A 6,806-nucleotide genomic window follows, 5' to 3' on the forward strand; every position below is an offset into this window, starting at 1 on the left:
TGGGCTATATAGGATTAAAGTAGCGCCTCTACTAACAGTTTAAACTTTTGGTACAATGGTATGCGTTCTTATGGTATCAGAGCCATAGATTTTTCGTGTATGAGCATGTTTACATAATAAAAAATTCGTTTTCAAAAATTTTGAAAAGGTATATTTTAGGTATGCCAACTGAACCCATTTTAGCCAATTGTGTTAGGTGTCTTTAGGGTATAACAGACAGTGGCCGCAACATAATTCAAAATTTTAAGAATGGATCCTTTTTTGTATAAATCAGCAAGTACAGTAAAATCAGATGACTCTGAATCTTCAGAAATTAAAAGAGTAATAAATAAAAATGAGTTAATTTTGGAAGATTTTGTAAAAGTCATAGATGAGCGGGAAATACCTAAAGTAGATAAGGAACAGATTTATAAAATCCCAAAATTTAATGTTTTAAAACTGATTATATAATAAAAAACAGAGGAAAGAGATTTTCAGTTAAGTAAACCTTTTGAAAGAATAACTCTTTTATCAGCTAAGACATTAAATCATCACAAAAGTAAAAGGTATAAGTATATTCATATAGGATTAATCCAGGTAGGAATAAAGCCTTTAACTAGGGAAGGATTAAATATGTTACGACCCCAAAATGGACCATCACCGGCGCTAGGTTTCAGGTCGGCTTAAGGCCGCCAGAACCCGTAGCAAGCCTGCTATACTCTCTGTGTACCTGTAACACTCATACATGATCATACATTTTCTGTGAAAATAAAAACTCTTTTCTAAACCAAGGCTTAACCTGTGCATGCACTATCTCTGTACTCTGTACTCTGTACTCTGTACTCTATACTCTGTACTCTGTACCCCTGACTAGAGCTTGCTCTAGATGGATTAATTCATACCTGGTAAGCCTGGTTTTTCACATACAGCAAAACATATATACATATACCGATCATGTACAACACATACATCACTAAGTCAAGCACATGTCTAACTTTATACACAACTATTACATCTTTGTAATATTACATGTCCATTCTAAGTTATTACAAATCTCTTTACTCTTTCTCTGAACTCCGCTGGACTGTCCCTGCATACTGTACACTGAACCTGCAAAACTGGGGTTAAGGGAGTGGGATGAGCTGTATAGCCCAGTGAGTAGAACAGTAAAACATCTCAGTAAAATATGATCTCATGGAATGCACCATATCACAGACAAACCACATCAAGAGTAAACCTGTCACCATATAGTCCCAGTAACTCTGTGCCAGGGCGTAGAATCGAGCACCTGGTCTTCCTGTCATATATGTATATGTCTATATAACACCTCTATACTTACCATTGCCAGGGCGTAGTCAAAGGCTCCTGGACTTTACTATATACCTGCCAGGGCGTAGTCAAAGGCTCCTGGACTTCTCTATACCTGCCAGGGCATAGTCAAAGGCTCCTGGACTTCCTGTCTGAGACTAGTGGATCATTCAGCATTTACCCACAGCATCAAATAACGATGCAATGCAACATATTCGTGGATACTAATGCAATCAACCTATGGCATAATCATGATGCATGAGATATGCTAAAACATTCCATTGTGCAAGTAAAAGAGTTAAGTTTAGTTCCACTCACCTCTGGACTGACTCTGCAGGCTCTGAACACTCTGGAGCAGAACTCACTGCTGCTCTCTCTGGTTCCTCTGGTCTGTACCTATACAGATGGACTCAAATGAGGGACCAAACTAGCTTATGAACAACTCAATAAAACTCCCCAAGAATCCCCTTACACTCACTCTCACATCCATGCAAAGCATGCAAAGGAAAGCTGGACAGGACACTTTCGGCGGCAGGTTCGGCGGCCGAACTTCCACTTTCGGCTGCCGAACCCTTTCGGGGGCAAGTTTCGGAGGCCAAAAGGCACTCCAGAGATGAAAGTCTCTAACCTTCGGCGGCACCTTCGGCGGCCGAACTTCCCTTCAGAGCCGAAAGTCCAAAAGCTCGGGGGCAAGCTTGGGCAGCCAAAGCCACCTCCTCACACCTCTTCAGGGGTTCGGCGGCCGAATGTACCTTCGGCTGCCGAACCTGAGTTCATCAGCAGGGCAGAAACTTGCCCTGCCTCTCGCCAAATGCACAAAACTCACTCCACTTCACACACCTCAATACTTCCACTTGCATACACTCATGTATATGCTCAAAGGGGTCAAACACTACCTAAAAACCCCAAACACACAACAAAAACAACACAGAAACAAGCTCTATGCACAAAATCAACAAAACCTCACACATAACCCTATTCATGCATCTCTCTCCATAAACCCCATAAAACCTTCAGAAAACATAAACACAAGCTCAGGATCTTCACTTACCTCTTGAAATCAAGAAGATGAACGATCCTAACGTGGAGTTTTGGAGCAACTTTCCTTCAAACTCTCCAAACTTCACAACTTTGAGTTTTTAGCTTAAAACCTTCAAAAGATCATAAAAACTAATCAAATCTTTGCGTGATTTAATGAAAACATGAAGAAATACTCACAAAGGGCAGAGTTTCACCTCAGCAAGTGAAAGAAACGGTGCTCTACTGCTTCAATCGACTGAGGGCCATTTATAGGTGGCTGGCCAGACCACCTTCGGCGGCCACACGTGAAACCGAAAGCCATGCATGTTTGGCGGCCAAACCTCAACTTCGGCGGCCGAACCTGGCTTTTCTGCCTTGGTTCATTTCACTCAAAAACTCATTTCCTTATGCTTGAAAACTATGAAACATACCAAAACATGTTAGAAAAACATCACTCTAACCCTTTTAGAGACGTTCGACATCCGAAACTCCATCGAAAAGTAGAATTCCGATGCCGGACTCTAACCGGGTATTACATTCTCCCCCCCCTTAAGAACATTCGTCCTCGAATGGTCCTAAAACAAATAATTAACACATAAAAAGGAGGAAACTAACCTCAAAACAAATATGGATACTGCTGGAGCATAGACTCCCGCGTCTCCCAGGTGCACTCTTCTAGATTATGGTGGTTCCACAGGACTTTCACCATCGGAATCTCCTTGTTCCTTAGCTGTCTGATCTGTGTGTCCAGAATCCGCACTGGCTGCTCTATATAGGTGAGATCTGTATGAACCTCCACCTCAGGCTAACTCAGAACCTGATTCGGATCTGACACAAACTGCCGTAGCATAGAAACATGAAATACCGGGTGGATTCTCTCCATAGAAGCAGGTAAATCCAGCTTATACGACACATTTCCGATCCTCTGCAAAATCTCAAAGGGTCCAATGTATCGTGGGGCTAACTTACCCTTCTTTCCAAAACGAACCACTCCTTTCATTGGAGACACTTTTAGCAATACCCAATTACCCTCCTAGAATTCTAACTGCTTTCTGCGAACGTCTGCATAACTTTTCTGTCTGCTCTGCGCTGTTCTGATTCTCTCTCTGATCATGGGCACCACTCTACTGGTAATTTCTACTAACTCTGGCCCTGCAAGAGCCTTCTCTCCTATCTCTTCCCAGCAAACAGGTGATCTGCACTTCCTCCCATACAAAGCTTCATAAGGAGCCATCCCTATGCTAGCATGATGGCTGTTATTGTAAGCAAACTCTACCAAAGGTAGATGCTGCCTCCAAGAACCGCCAAAGTCTAACACACATGGTCGAAGCATATCCTCTATGGTCTGGATGGTCCTCTCTGACTGTCCATCAATCTGTGGGTGGAAAGCAGTACTAAAATCCAATCGCGTGCCCATCGCACTTTGCAGACTCCGCCAAAAGCGGGAGGTAAACTGAGGTCCTCTGTCTGAAACTATAGACACTGGAACTCCATGTAATCTCACTATCTCATCCAGATAAACCTGTGCCAACTTATCCACAGAATAGTTACTCCGTACTGGAAGAAAATGAGCAGATTTCGTGAGTCTGTCCACAATCATCCATATAGAGTCTATCCTGTTGGACGTAGCTGGTAAACCCACTACAAAATCCATAGCTATGTTTTCCCATTTCCACTCTGGAATCGGTAATGGGTTAAGCATTCCGGCTGGTTTCTGATGCTCTAGTTTCACCCTCTGACAAACCTCACAGGCTGTCACAAACTGCGCCACTTCTTTCTTCATGGCTGGCCACCAATAAACCTTTTTCAGATCCTGGTACATCTTGGTGGCTCCTGGGTGAACACTATACCTCGCATTATGAGCTTCCCTCATAATGTCTTCCTTCACACTGCTCCTATCTGGTACACAAAGTCGACTCCCATAACGAAGGATCCCTTTGCTATCAAATCTGAACTCTGCACTGTTGCCTGACTGAACAGTCCTGGCAATTTTCATCAACTCAGGGTCCTCATGCTGTCTCTGAGCGATTTGCTCCAGAAACACAGGTGTCACTCTCATCTGTGCTATCAACGCACCTGTACCAGACAACTCTAACTGTAACCCCTCGTCTAAGAGCTTGTAAAGCTCCATCACAACTGATCTCCGCTCTGCTGCGATATGGGATAAACTGCCTAGTGACTTCCGGCTTAGGGCGTCTGCCACAACATTCGCCTTACCCGGATGATACTGGATCTTACAATCATAATCACTGAGCAATTCGACCCATCTTCTCTGCCTCAAATTCAGCTCTCTCTGACTCAAGATGTATTGTAAACTCTTGTGATCGGTGAAGATCTCGCATTTAACCCCGTAGAGGTAATGCCGCCACATCTTAAGTGCAAAGATAACTGCTGCCATCTCTAGGTCATGGGTGGGGTAATTCAACTCGTGCTTCTTCAACTGTCTAGAAGTATAAGCTATCACCCTATCACTCTGCATCAAAACACAACCCAATCCCACTCGAGATGCATCACAGAACACTGTGAAATCCTCATTACTGACAGGCAGAGCTAATACTGGTGCTGTAGTCAATCTCCTCTTGAGCTCCTCAAAGCTCTCCTCACACTGGTCTGACCAGATAAACTTTTGGTTCTTTTGAGTCAATTTGGTCATAGGAGCCGCTATCTTTGAGAAGTTCTGAACGAACCTCCTGTAGTAACCTGCCAGTCCCAGAAAGCTTTTAATCTCAGTCACTGTAGTGGGTCTGGGCCAGTTAGCTACAGCTTCTATCTTCTTGGGATCTACCTCAATACCCTCTGCTGATACCACATGTCCCAAGAAGGAAATGCTCCTCAACCAAAACTCACACTTCGAGAACTTGGCATATAAACCATGCTCTCGCAGTGTCTGCAGAACTATTCTCAGATGCTGGGCATGCTCCTCTGCATCTCTGGAATACACTAAAATATCATCGATGAAAACAATGACAAAGTGATCCAGAAATTCACTAAATACCCTGTTCATGAGATCCATGAATGCTGCAGGGGCGTTAGTCAACCAGAACGGCATCACTAAGAACTCATAATGCCCATATCTGGTCTGGAAAGCGGTCTTTGATACATCTGCCTCTCTGACTCTCAACTGATGATATTCGGATCTCAGATCTATTTTAGAGAAACAACCTGCTCCAGCTAGCTGGTCAAATAGATCATCAATCCTAGGTAGAGGATACCTATTCTTGGTAGTGACCTTGTTCAACTGTCTATAGTCGATACAAAGTCTAAGGGAGCCATCCTTCTTTCTAACAAAAAGCACTGGAGCACCCCAAGGTGAGGTACTGGGGCGGATGAAACCTTTATCTACCAAGTCCTGCAACTGTTCTTTCAACTCCTTTTACTCTGCTGGCGCCATCCTGTAGGGAGGAATAGAGATAGGTCTGGTATCAAGTAGCAAGTCTATTTCAAACTCTATCTCCCTACCAAGTGGTAGTCCTGGAAGTTCGTCTGGGAAAACATCGAGAAACTCTCGGATTACTGGTACTGTGGCTGGTTCCCTCACCTGACTGTCTAGCTCTCTCACATGAGCTAGAAACCCCTGACAACCCCTCCTAAGCAAACGACGAGCCTGAAGGGCTGAAATCATACCTCTGGGTGTACCTCTTCTGTCTCCTCGGAAGACACACTCTGACCCATCCTGGTCTCTGAGACTAACTAACTTCTCTCTACAGTCCAAAGTAGCACTATATGCAGATAGCCAATCCATCCCTAGAATGACATCAAAATCTGTCAAGTCTAGAACCACAAGGTCAGCTGGAAGACATCTACCCTCTATGAACACTGGACTGAACCGACAGACTGACACTGCCACTGATGGGTCAAATTTAGGTCCACTGACCCAGAGAGGATACTCTAACTCAGAACTGATCAAACCCAATCTCTCTATGGCTCTCGAAGCAATAAAGGAATGAGAAGCACCGGGGTCCATCAAAGCATACACATCTGAACACCCAATGATGAGATTACCTGACACCACTGTGTTCGACGTGTTAGCCTCCTCCTGTGTCACAGTGAAAATCCGTGCTGGGGCTACCGGATTTCCACCTCGGGAACCTGCTGCTGAAGTAGAGGCTGCCCCTCTCCCTCTACCTCTGCCACTACTCTGAGGCATGACTGGAGCTACTGGCTGTACAACTGGCTGTACCACACTGCCTGAACTCATCTGCTGGGATGGTGCAAAAGTCATCTGCGGACAATCCCGAGCAATATGCCCTTCCTGTCCACATCGAAAACAAGCTGTAGATCCCAACCGACAAACTCCGCCATGTGGTTTTTCGCATCGTCTGCATACTGGAGCTGTGCCAGAGCTTGAGCCACTACCTATTCCCAGACCTGACTTGACTTTACTTCAGAACTTACTCTTTGTTCCTTTTGCTCTATCCCATCTCTTACTGTCTGAAGTGGGGGCTTTAGAACCCGAAGCCTATGCCTTTGACTGTTTCTGAATATTGGCACTCGTTTCC

Source organism: Manihot esculenta, chromosome 18 (genome assembly GCF_001659605.2).
Source record: "Manihot esculenta cultivar AM560-2 chromosome 18, M.esculenta_v8, whole genome shotgun sequence".
In the NCBI taxonomy this organism is placed as follows: Eukaryota; Viridiplantae; Streptophyta; class Magnoliopsida; order Malpighiales; family Euphorbiaceae; genus Manihot; species Manihot esculenta.